Source organism: Perca flavescens, chromosome 14, assembly GCF_004354835.1.
Source record: "Perca flavescens isolate YP-PL-M2 chromosome 14, PFLA_1.0, whole genome shotgun sequence".
Lineage (NCBI taxonomy): Eukaryota > Metazoa > Chordata > Actinopteri > Perciformes > Percidae > Perca > Perca flavescens.
In genome coordinates, this window is record NC_041344.1 from 6,051,156 (window position 1) to 6,064,921 (window position 13,766).

General features: G+C 41.9%; 1 long non-coding RNA gene and 1 pseudogene across 1 annotated transcript in view; one reads left to right on the forward strand and one right to left on the reverse strand.

Moving 5' to 3' along the window:
* Nucleotides 1-80: 80 nt before the first annotated feature.
* LOC114568633 (uncharacterized) overlaps nucleotides 81-13,766 on the forward strand; it is a 57,542-nt pseudogene continuing 43,856 nt past the window's right edge.
* The window catches only part of LOC114568634 (uncharacterized), a 47,318-nt gene continuing 43,113 nt past the window's right edge, over nucleotides 9,562-13,766 (reverse strand). Inside the window, exon 8 of the long non-coding RNA XR_003694298.1 lies at nucleotides 9,562-10,693. This is a non-coding gene — a long non-coding RNA (uncharacterized LOC114568634). The remainder of the gene's footprint in view (nucleotides 10,694-13,766) is intronic.

The window sequence follows — 13,766 nt, forward strand, 5'->3', positions numbered from 1 at the left end:
GACGCGGATGACACGCACATGCACACCCTCTCTCTTTCTCACATACGGAGGAGAGGAGGACAGTGAAGAAGAAGAGACAGAGAGAAGGAGGAGAAAAAGAAGAGGAGGAGAGGGGAAAGCGCAGAGAAAGAGAGAAAGAAATCCGGGGAGAAATGACCGCTGGACGGATGGATTTTATTTTCCCCGAGCTGCACGAGCCTCTGTAAGACAACATGGGCTGCATAGGATCCCGGACGATCAGTAAGAACACACCGCTTTTTATTCTGCCATGTGGAGGGAGGGATGGATGGAGAGAATCAAAGGCAGCGGAATGTGTGTGTGTGTGTGTTTTGCAGGGCGGATATGTTAAGAAAAAGGGTCAGAAGAAGAGATGAAGAAGCGATGCACCGGCACAAATATTCCTATAGCCTACAATGTTCCGGTTTACACTTTTAGAATAATCCTGCGGGGAAGTTGCAGAGCTTCAAATGTTATTTTCTGCTCTTTGTCAGTAACATGGAGTGGGGGGTGGGGGGTGTAGTTTCCGTAGTTTACTATAGGGATTACATCTGTGTGTGTGTGTGTGTGTTGGAGCGGAGACGCGGAGAGGAGAGGCTGGACAGACCAGCGGTAGGGATGTGATAGGAATAAGACGCGGCATGACATCCTCATATCCACATGGATGACACCGGTTGTGTGTGTGTGTAAGAGAGCGAGAGTGTGTGTGTGTGTGTGTGTGTGTGAGAGAGAGGCCTCCGCCTTGACATACAACTAAGGTCATTGCATGCTGGGTGTCTGAGAAAATCCCCCTCTCCTCCATATCTTGTCTCCCCCCTGTTTTCCTTCTTCCCTCTCTCTCTCTCCCCCCTTCTTCCTTTCCTCCATCCTCACCTCTCCTCTCTCTTGTCTCTCGCTACTGTGCGTCATACAGCGACGTAATACATTGAAGACGCAGGCAGTGCACACCGGGTTTCTCTCTCACTCACTCTCTCGCTCACACACACACACACACACACACACACACAGGATGAGTCAGAACCGGGCTCGGTAAACTCAGGTGTGAGTCTGAACGCTCTGCACATGTAGGTCAATTTTGCAAAGTCAACGATGCCGGCAGCATACATACACGATGCTATATGCTACGTATAGTTGTGAGGACCATCGATGCATTTAGTTTCCAACTAAAATTAAAATGCACTGTTGCTAATGAATTTCATTGGTTTGTTGTGACTTGTGCAGCCTACTCTACTTATTCGGTCAAGAAGAGGATTAGGGCCAGTGGGAAAAATTTATTTAAATATATATATATATATATATATATATATATATATATTTAATTTTCACTAATCCTTTTCCATTGCAATTACCAAAAAAAACAAGAACTTCCTTCCAGTTGTATTTGTTTTCCGGCAGTGACAGCGCCCCCCTACTGTACATTAGTCTCCTCCAGGTGTGAGTGAACTTACTAGACTGACTCAATAGGTTACTGGTGACTTGATTGGTGCAATATCTGTGCCTGGGCTCTAAAATAGTTCCCAATATCACTTAAGTTCCTCGCCACTGTCGCACTAAATGCTTGCTCTTGGGGGAATTACTGGAATTGTCTTTGTGAATTATAGAGTGTGGTCTAGACCTACTCTATCTGTAAAGTGTCCTGAGATAACTCTTGTTATGATTTGATACTATAAATAAAATTGAATTGAATCGAAGTTCCACACAGGCCTCTGCACATGCCAGAGTGGCCTTGAGAAAAACACTGAACCCCAAATTGCTCCCAATGGTTTCTCCAGCGCCTCATTAGCTCGTTGCCAACGGTGTGAATGAAAGGGACATTGTAAAGCTCTTTAATAGAGGAACTGTATATAAAGGCACCAATCTGGGACAAACACAGCACAGAGTGTCAACGGAAAGTAACGTCTAATGGGAGTCAATCAAAGGTAGAAGACATCAGTGCCACCCTAACTGTGACTGGTTATCTCTAAATCATCGTCTTAAAGAGAAACTGGAAAAACTACTAGTCGGTGCTAACATTAGCAAGCTAAGCTACATAGGTTCTATTTTCAAAGTACAATGCAAACTTAACCTAAAGTGGATCCTCCAAAATGTTGAATGTTGTAAAGGTACAGATGTCCTCAATTGATAACGGTAGGCTACATGACCAGCGCTAATTAGGGATGCCCGCACCGATCCAACTTTTTCACCCCCGACAGCCTACAGTTGCGATATCTGGGCTGCAGGTATCGGCTAGTCCCGCATTGCCAGACCTTCCTCCACAGTGCTGCAGAGGACGGTCTGGCTAGTCCACACAGCATTCCGGGATGGGAGAAAAACGTGCTCTGGTTTATTGGCATTTCTTTAAACCAATCACAAATCGTCTTGGGCGGTGCTAAGTGCCGGACAGAGCCACAGTGCCTCTGCAAAATAGCCTCTGGAAGGAACTTGTTTTGGTGGAACATGTGTACGTTCAAAGGTTGTTTTAGTCGTGCAACAGAAAACTCAGATTGGACAGATAGTCTAGCTAGCTGTCTGGATTTACCCTGCAGAGATCTGAGGAGCAGTTAACCACAGTCCTAACCATAGTTATACACAGCCATGATGTGCCATTCATGAGCAGCAAAGTTGGCGGCGCTTCACTTAGCAACACCGCCACCCAGAGTCCTGAAGCTTAAACGCGTTTTCCGCAATATGTCTAACAACTGTTCTGTCCTATATTAAAGGTCCCATGACTGGTGCTCTTTGGATGCTTTTATATAGGCCTTATTGGTTCCCTAATACTGTATCTGAAGTCTCTTTTATATAGACCTTAGTGGTCCCCTAATACTGTATCTGAAGTCTCTTTTATATAGACCTTAGTGGTCCCCTAATACTGTATCTGAAGTCTCTTTTATATAGACCTTAGTGGTCCCCTAATACTGTATCTGAAGTCTCTTTTATATAGACCTTAGTGGTCCTTTTATATAGACCTTAGTGGTCCCCTAATACTGTATCTGAAGTCTCTTTTATATATACCTTAGTGGTCCCCTAATACTGTATCTGAAGTCTCTTTCCCGAAATTCAGCCTTGAATGCAGAATTACAACCACTAGAGCCAGTCCCACAATGAGCTTTCCTTAGCATGTGCCATTTCTGTGTCCGTAGCTTTAAATGCTATTGAGGAGGAGAGAGGGGGGGCAAGGTGGAGGTTGAGGGTGTGGCCTTGACCAACTGCCACTTTGCTCGTTTGAAAGCCATGATGTCTCTCTCTCTGGGCCAAATTCTCTGGGCGGGCAAAGCAGAGAAAGGGGAGGTAACCTTGCTCCTCATGACCTCATAAGGGGAAGATTCCTGATTGGCCCATCTGAGCTTTCATTTTCTCAAAAGGCAGAGCAGGATACCCAGGGCTCGGTTTACACCTATCGCCATTTCTAGCCACTGGGGGACCATAGGCAGGCTGGGGGAATGCATATTAATGTAAAAAAAACTCATAAAGTGAAATTTTCATGCCATGGGACCTTTAAAAACTGGAAAAATTATTCTCGATAGCTGCAGTGTCATTTAGTAGTTCATATTCCTTCATTCAATAAAATTTTATTTATAGTATCAAATCATCATCATACGAAAAAAAATTAGAATTAAACTTTGCTCCGCTCAACGTTAAAATAATCAATGTCTTGGAATAAGTAAGGACCAAAACAAAATGTCCACACTCTCAAGGTCTAAAACCGGTCCTCTCAAAGATGGAAGCACAACAGCACATACACGCGCACACACGCGCACACACACACACACACACACACACAGCTTTAAATCTTCTACAGAGGCCTCTTCACTATAGACACTAAGACCCAAAGAAAGATACACACTTTAAAGTGCTCTGCTGTCTATTTCAAGGAAAGCATGGCCACTCCTACGTGTGTGTGTGTGTGTGTGTATCATCATAAGTAAAGCATGCAGCTGGTGTGTCCTGCCTTCCCATGCTCATGTATGCAGATACACACAAACACACACACACAAACACACGTGCGAGCGCGCAGTTAGAACCAGAGGACGATCACCTCCCTTTGTCTTTAAACGCTCCATCAAAGCCTCATCAGCTCCTTTATGAGAACAAATGGAGGCTGCTGGGAGATTTCAATAAATAAAGGAGGGAACATTTGACCTTTGTTTGTCATTGAGCTGGGCGGGCGGACAGCGAGGGATCAAAGGGGGGAGGGGGTGGTGGTTGGTGACTAGCGAGGACGGGGAGAAAGTGGACACTGGTTTGCTGTGACAGGAGCTTGTGGTGTGAAGAGCCAAGAAAAAAATCCCGGTGTTTGTTATTTTTGTTTCATAAGTGGGTGTGTTCCTCTTTGCGTTTCTCCTTTCCTCTTATCACTTCTGGCTGTCTCTCTCCCCCCGTCTCTCTCTCTCCATTATTTGCAGTGTCAAAAGTAGATCAAAGCATATTACGTTAGCCGTGTGCCGGAAACACGTCATCTCCCTCCGGTTGATATTTTAATTTTTGTAAAAGTGTTCTCCAGACGCCGTGAGGAGAGAGCTGAGAGTGAGGTCGACTGAATCTGCAGCAAAAGCTTCAGGTTTTCTTATAAATCAGGACTTAAAACATGGGGGAGGGGTGGGAGAGACAGAGCAATAAAGTGTGGCATTGTTCCAGGACGGAAAAGTAGAAAAACAATGCAGGTTGCACAGGTTGTATCGGGCATTTACTGGACATTTCATGCACGTTTTTGTGATGTGATCCAGTCTGGTTAGAGTGTCTTCCTTTGTTGTGTTTTACATTTTCAGTTAGTTGGAATGGAATATTTAAGAATGGGAAGTGGATAGCAATAGCCACCTACAGAAAGGAACGGAACAGAAAATCAAAGGTAGTCCCGCCCAAACAATTAGGTAATGTCTAAACCACATCACTAAGCACTTAGCAACAGAGTTTAAGACATAAAACAACTTTTACGGATGGACTTGATTGAACTTTAAGGAAAACACAGATGGTGCTGGCTCGCAGGGACAGAGGAGATCAAAGGCAGTCTTAATAAAAACGTCTTTATGAACATTGTTTATCCTAGTTTTTATTGACTTTCTGTCCCTCAAACACTTAGCAAGCCCAATCATCCCAACCTCCTCGTTCACATGTATTCACTATTATTCACGCTACTTCCTGCTTCAGCATGAAACATAAACAAAGGTAGTTTAAAGCTGTTTGAACAAACGGCCAATGCTAAAGTTCACAGTGGACAGTCTTCTTTTATCTGACTCTGGAGATTCCCCTCCCCCTCTGGTATCACTATGGAGCAGTTGTTCTGAGTGGATCCCTGTTTTGTTGTTGTTGTGTGCACATGGTACAATTCCTCCAAACCATACGCTGATATAGATTGTTTATTCCTACCCTCTAATACCACCCACAGGAACGTCTAATAAATTAGCGCCTTCGGCGTTGGCAGGAAATACCTCCCGCAGGAGCGACATTTGGTCCGCACGTCTAAACCAGAGCATATCCTTATACATCGTCGCCTTACTTTTTTTTAAGTTTTAATTACTCTGGCCACTAGAGTGTAAATATGAGTCCTAATTGCTGCCTGAACAAACGACTTATGTGAGCGTTTTTCAGGTGAAGGCAGTCTCTGCACGCGGGTTATGTGATACGCATTCCTGCCAATGGTGTCACACTAATCCACTGACCTGCACGTGGTGTTAACGCACATATATACATATATATATATATACATATATATATATATATATATATATATATATATATATATATATATATATATATATATATATATATATATATATATATATATATATATAGGTGCGTTAACTTAAATTCACCAGCAAAACCAGAAAAGAAGAAGACAGCTTGTCAGGAAACAAAGCAGGTTTAAAACTTTTAAGAAAAATCTGCTTTGCAAATGTTTTATGAGGAAGGAAATGCATTCATCGTGTTTGTTAAACCTGAGTTTTGGTGAGAAACACTGAATGTAAACATCACTTTTGATTGTTTCTAAGAAAATCCACACAGCCTCTTTTCACTAGTATGTATCCATATCTGGAGGATTCCCTGCATTTATATGTCTATACACACATTTTATGTTCTCGACGTTCAGACTGAACTCATGAAGTGGCGTATGTATGGCATGCCAATTCGTATGCCGTTACTGCCGTGTTATCAAGATGCATACTTTTTTTTTTTTTTTTTTTGGCCGTGTTTATCAACGCCGCTTGGCCTCCATTGACTTAGCGATTGCGTGTGAATTGACGCCGTAGAGAGTAGTATGAAAGGGCTTGTCACGTTTCCTAAACCCAACCCCGTTCTTCTTTTCCTAATACCAACACGTAGCCTCGCGATAACACGCCACGTGGCTTTAGAAAGTCATGATATCACGTTGCGACATTTAGCTGTTGTCCAGAAATCAGTTTTTAAAGAATCATGTGGAGTAAAACAGGGGCAACACGTCCTACACCCAAACACCCTGAAAGATGACGGTCTTTCACCTCATTGTAACTGTTTCATGAATGTGCTGGAATACAGAGCCAAAACATTAACAATATATGACATAACTTGCTCTAATACTTTTCTGACTACCCAACAATTCTTAATACAAGGTCAAAATATGCCAAAAGTCTCAAATTGGCAATATAAAAAAGGAACCTGGGTCAGAATGTTGTTTAAAGTTCATAAAATGCCTATAAAACAAGACATTTGGGCATTTAATCCTGCTCATAATTTATTCGCTGACATATCAAATATTCATAAATGAAAGCAAAAAATGTCCTCCAGGCGGTTCTTTTTTCCCCTGCACCCAACGTAGTACACAGAGCACCATCAGATACTTTAGTTTTTTTGTGGCTTCAACGATTTACCAACTCAGGTGTGGTAAAAGTAATAATCAAAACAATAATGCAGAGAATAGGCCACATTCTTTCTAGTTCATTCAGAGTGAGAATAATGGTTTATATTCAGAAAACAGACAGCTTGAAGAAGTAGAGGATTGTCGTGCAGCCAGCACTTCAAGAAAAAGAGTGATGCCACAAACAAACGTCTACATCAAAAACAAAAAAACAAGAACGTGGAGGATGGACTTGCTGGGGAGAGAGAAGGCGATAGAGCCCATCATCTTCAGCGAGATGCTGTTGTTAAGTGTTTTATAGTTCAATAAAACCTCCTCCTACAGTTCAAGGACCAAAATGCCCCTAAAAATCAGATCGAAGTATTGAACTTAAGCGTTGCAGGGATCAATAGACACACTTGAAAATGGCGATGCACTGCCTGCAGAACACTTCCTGCTGCGTTTCTTGCATCTATTCTTGTATTAGGCCTGAGTGAGAGCGGCTGCTGCTAAAAATAGATGCGGGGTAAAAGAGGGAGGTCAATGAGAAACGGAGGGAGGAGAGGGAAAATGTTACAGTAAATATGGGTCAACAGTTCTCTTTTTCTCTCTCTCTCTCTCCTTCCCCATTTCCTCTTCTCTCGTTCACATCTCACCCATGATTCTGTGCAAGTGAATCAAATGTCGAATCAAAGTATTTTCTCTTGTGATCTGTGGAAGATAATACAAACAAGTAATAATAAAAAAAAAACAGCCAAAAAACCAAACTTTCATGTAGGGCTGGGCGATATGGAGAAAATCAAATATCACAATATTTTGGACCAAATACCTTGATATCGATACTGCAACGATATTGTAGTGTTGACTATTGGCGCTGTCACAAAATATTTACACAATAATATTTTTGATAAATAACCATCAGTATTGTGGATATAATGACTAAGTAGATAACTAAGTAGATAGTAATAGAACAGTTACAACAGTCTGCTAAGTTCAGAAAAGGACATCACTGTACTGTAATGCAGCCTTTAAAACCAGGAAAAGACACCACGTATGTCATATTACGATATCCCAAATCTAAGACAATATCTAGTCTCATATCACGATATTGATATAATATTGATATATTGCCCAGCCCTACTTTCATGTGAATTTGTATTGCAGTTCTTTCTATTACCCGAGTGATGGCTGCAGCACTACCATGGTTGGGTTGCTCAGTGCTGGGTGTTTTCCTGTGGAGTGCCATTTAACCAAAGCATCACCGCCTGCCATTGCACTCAATTATCCTCCAGTGACCGTAGAGCTGATGTTTAGCAGTCATCACTCAGAGGCATCTCTCTATAGTTGCATCTCCACGATTCACAATCAGGGCGTAACAGAGGCGATGACTTCTGCAGCTGGCAGAAGCTCGTATGGCAGCATTTGTTATGAGCTTAAAGGCTGGGAGAGGTCTTCCCAGCACATTTAAGACTGCTGTACCCGGAATACAAAATCTGTACTGCAATGCAGCCTAGTCGGGACTGTGCCTAAATGTATCTGTTCAATGGAAAACCTCTCAGATATTTCGACATGCCAGGGAACTTTAAGAATTTACACTGCTCGGTGTAACGTCTGTAGGACACCGTTCGACCAAATGGTGTAATTTCAGTCTCGAAAGGGAACAATTACTACAAAGCTCATGCACACCAGAGAGTCGTATCAACAGATGTGTCGGATCAATACTGATCGGCTCAGACTGTGAAAGAACCACAGAATTCGATCACTTCGATAACTTGGACTCATGTTTGGTGGTGAGAGGATTTGGGAGTTATTTTACAGTCTTGAAAGGGAAAAATAAATTGGATTACACCCTTTTTTTTTTTTAAAGCATTTGTGGATGGATTTATGTTAGACCCTTCTTACTGAATGCATCTGATGGGGACACAGCATTCAGATGAAGCTTTCTATCAAGGCCAGACACCGTCATTTAGCCTGTAGCAGATGATGACAATAAAGATAAAAGGCTGAGCCAAGATGCTTAGTATCTGCTCTTTTCTTGGGTGAATGACGGATTTAAAAGCAGTTTAAAAGTACGTCAGGTCAGGGATAGAGAAGCGTGTCAGATTTCAGGGTGCACAGCAAACAGATCTCCAACTTCAGGAGAGGAATGTAAAACACTCTCTAGTGGCAAACTTTGTATAGACAAACATTTTTGAGTGGAGGGGATTTATAAACGTGAACACTGGGACTCTTAAAGGTCCAACGTGTGGGAATTTCTCCCATCTAGCGTTGAGATCATATATCGCAATCAACTCTCTCTCGCACCACGCAGTTCAAAGTACGTATTACAGCTACGGTAGCCTTCACGCTTCAAAAAGCCAGTCTCTTGCTCTTTTTAATATCCTTTTTCGTTTTCTGTGCAAAGAAGGCTCCTGTTCCTGAAATTTGGATTTTGAATACGTGTGGTCCTCCATGTTTCCTTCTTCAAACTTGCCGGGTCCGGGAAGCTACGATACCCATTAGCAGCTTTAGCAGCACCTGTGAGTTGATCATGTGACAGAGAAAACGTGGAAGGCGGAGCAGTATGTCCTGTATGTCCCTTACCGGCTAACGTTGTTCAAGATGGCGCATGAATATGGAACGTCTACCCCAGTTCATGCAAACGCAAATGTAAAATTTCAAGCCAAAAGGAATACTTGGAATTGATGGTGGTGGTAAATAATCATGAAAAAGGACAAGTTTGTAAACGGGCAACAAAACATAATGAACAACTAAACACGTTACACACTGGACCTTTAAGGAACACTCACCCAACTTTAGGCACATTTTACTGTGAATTAATAACAAGACATTTCTGAGACCGCAGCATAATTAACCTTAGTTTCAAAAACAACATGCCAGAATTAGAATTCAGTTGACCTTGGAAACAGTAGTTTGATATGTACGTATATAAAAATCTTCACTGCACTTGCTAGCTTTTTCTGCAGCTTTCAACAGCACCTCTCTGTCTTCTTTTTTTATTCAGAGTAGATCGTTATCGACTAGACCAGGGGTTTCAAACATACGGCCCGTGGGCCAGAACGGGCCTGCCTAAGGGTCCAATCAGGCCCACTGTATGACTTTGCAAAGTGTAAAAAATTGCAGAGAATATATTCCAATTCCACTTAAATCTCAGAGAATATCGGAGTTCTTTTTCCGTAAATTTACGACTTTAATCTTAGAAGTTCTGAGTTTTTTCTCAGAATATTACCCCTCTCTCCTCTAACATAATTGTTTTTCCTACAGTGGCCTTAGAACGCTGTCATAGCAGAAGCAACTTGCGTTTGCCAACATCAAGCTTACAAGAAACTCTGCGGCAGATAAAGTTTCTGGAGTGGTTTAAAGGCCTGTCCCACATGAGATCAAATTAGGGTTATGTGTTCCATGAACTAAAGTGAGTTTGACACCCCTGGACTAGACTTATCGGCAAAACTCCCCACAGAAGAAATGTTTGGGCATGGCTCTAACTTCTAGCTGCTTCCAGTGTGGTTTGAGGTGTTTTTGGATTTAGCAGCAAATATCTACACGCGGGGAAAGAGGTGGTTCGTCAAATGATTGATAATACCTCGGTCGTTTAAAATAAAAAATAATGCAGAAAAGGCTGCTCCCCTCTGGAGAGAATAAACATGTTGGGGGTGACTTCTTTCACAATCTGTCTTCATCAGAGACTCTGAAAGCCTGAGCCTTTTTGTCTGGAAGAACAGCTTCCAGCAACCGCTCTCACTCCGACAAATCTCCCTCCAAATCCGAGCCAGTGGCTGACAGCGAGCAGCGCAGCATGGAGGTTGTTTGAGGCCGGATGTCTTCTTCTTCTTCTTCTTCTTCTTCGCTGCTGCTCTTTTTGTTTACAATAATTGTGCTGATGTAGCGAAGTGCAGCTGGAGTTGGACACTGCAGAACAGAATACAGGGTTTCATTCAACATCAAAACATATTTTTGCTGCTTTAAAAAAACAAAACGAGATACAGACCTCCTTAATACATTCTGTAAAAAAGCATGAGGTCATACAGTGAAGCGCAGCGGGACTGGTTGTTCTCACCGAGTGCCTAATCGCAGGTGTTATCACTTCACACTGGAGGCGTTGGGAATTTCTCTGACACTAACTGTCACTTAAGAGCATAAGAAAAAAAATCTTAGCTTGTTTTGATGGTTCACAGTCTCTTCATGTATTTACCTAACACTACAGTTTATAGTGGAGTGTTTAGATGTTGTCAAAATCCAGTCATCTAGACACTCAACATAAATGATATGCTTCGACGAAATACTGTACATCTTATGATTTCAACTGCATTAAAGTCATAAGCATAATTGATTAAGACAGCTAAATATCTACTTAAAGCTGCTTTAATCAATATTTTTACATTAGATGGTGAACAAAGTGTAATGGAGCAATTAGCAGCTAAAGAGGAGTTAGCTAGAGAGAGAGCTACAAGAAGAGTGAATATTTGACTTACATTCATCGGGATGAGTAAACAGCCAACTGGTTAGTGCGTTTACAGCTTGTTGTGCTGCACCCAAATGGCCCCAAAAAAACCCAATGAGTTAAGGTTTCAATCTTTTGATGGATGCAAAACAAACGTTAGATGTTGCAAAAAATAGAAATAAAATCAATTCAAAGATGTGAGAGGGTGGGAATCCATCCTGGACGGTTCAAACTGAGGCAATGAAATTGACTTAACATACATGGAAGGTGTTTTGTGATCAACTAATTGTGTTTTTAGCAATTGTGTTTGTCCCTTTACTACTACTATAGTCAGTCCTGTGTCCCAGTCCAGAGACTGACAGTGAAGAAAGTTGTGAAAAGACAGACTTGTAGCCAAGTACCAGAGTCTGTGAGACAGTCTTCTCTCACCTAATCATAGTATTATTATTATTATTATTATTATTATTTACTGCCCACATTCCCTGTATGCAAAAGCACAATTGGCCAATACAACTGATTCTGAAGTTTTGCTTTCTCTGTAATGTTTACGGACCAATATTGGTGCTGAAATGTGGAGATAATCCTGGCGCACATTGTGTGCGGAGGAGGCCTATATAACACATAACACATAATACATTTTTCATTAAAAGTGGCGGTGAGGTTCTCTCGTATTCAGCGTGAGACCGTGTGAGAGTTGGTTGGAGGCTGTGACTCAACACCCATGAGTTTGTACATTTCCAGCTGCCTTACAGTATTATAGTCTCACACTGCCAGCCCTATCTCAACAGCGCTGCGGAGGAAGGTCTGGCAACAGGAGAATACACTCCTGGATAGGAGAAAAAAAACGCTCTGGGTTGTTTGCATTTCTTTAAACCAATCACAATCTTCTCGGGCGGCGCTAAACTCTGGACCCAGCGACGGTGGCTCTGTAAAATCTTGGGAAGGAACTTGTTTTGGTGGAACATTTGCACCCCGCAAAAAAATAAATAAAAAACGCCACATACAATATTAAATGAAGTTAACTGTCACACAATACAGTAACGTGAGCTATTTAAATTAGCTGGATACGTGGTTAAACCTCATTTGCTCTTACCAGTGTGTACTACGTCCACAGGAATCCCAACTATTGATCTCAAAACGTCCCAGGTAGAGAGGAAATGCCGTAAACGTATTCTTTGTAAATCATTACAATCATTCCCTGAAAGAACCAAGCAGGCCTGCCTTGTTGCACAATCCACATTTTTTTCAAAACTTGCCATTTTCAGCATGTTACGTTAATCAGAGGTTCTGGTTAATGTTGCTTGATGTGACCGGAGTTTAAAGTGCTTACATTATGCTCATTTTCAGGTTCATAATTGTATTTAGAGGTTATATCAGAATAGGTTTACATGGTTTAATTTTCAAAAAACGCCATATATTTGTTGTACTGCACATTGCTGCAGCTCCTCTTTTCACCCTGTGTTGAGCTCTCTGTTTTAGCTACCGGGTGAGGCATCTCACTTCTGTTCCATCTTTGTTGGGAGTTACACATGCGCAGTAAGGACTACTAGCCAGTCAGAAGCAGAGTATGAGGGCGTGCCACGCTAGCAGCTAGGCGAGCATTATAACATGTGTTACAAAGGGACCCACGTTTGTCTCTGAAGTAAAGGCTGGACTACAATAGAGCAGTTTGGAGCAGTTGGTGAACAGTGTTTTCTGTTGGAGATGGTAAGTCCCTTTGGGCTGGACTTTGGGCTTTTTCACTTTGTAAACCTATAACATGCACAAAAAAGATATATAACACAATAAAGGAAAGGGAAAAAGCCAAAAAGCATAATATGAGCATGTTAAAGTAAACACAAAGAAAGAGGAAAGTGGAGGAAAGTGAAGGACATCCGGCAGAACTTCCAGCCGTGATGGAACTATCCGGTTAATGAACCGATCCAGACTACCTTACAGCTGACGTCTGTTCATTCAGTACACTGGCTGTCTGTTCTTGTCTGTCTAGTTCACAAGTAAATGAGTTTATAGCAGAGAGAGGAAATCTTCTTACTGTAGCCTGATATTTATGATTTAGACCTAGTGCAGTGATGTCAAACATGTTATGTTCTGAAATAGCTCCACATGTTGATTGGTCAGCCAGTCGTTTCAGTCTAATGGGGACAAATATAAGGTTGCTTTCACACCTGAGCTGTTTGGTCCGTTTTAACCAAACTCATTTGAACTCTGGTCCGCTTGAAAACGGGGTTCTAGTGTTTGATCACTTTAGGTGAGAACTCAATCCCACCCAAAAATACAGGAAGTGAACCTAAAACGTGCGTTTACTAGCCGGCATTTCCACCTTGCACAATACAGACTTATATATGATTTAAAGGATGCTGTCAGATCCATAACCTAATATGACCATACATTGCTGATCGTCCGTGGGACAGCACATCATCATCTCTCTCTCTCTCTCTCTCTCTCCTTCACTCACTGTCTGTCAGTTGTTCATATTGTTCGCCTTCTTCTTAAATATTATCACACATGAACTGTTTGGCTCTTTTTAACCGATTGCGGAGC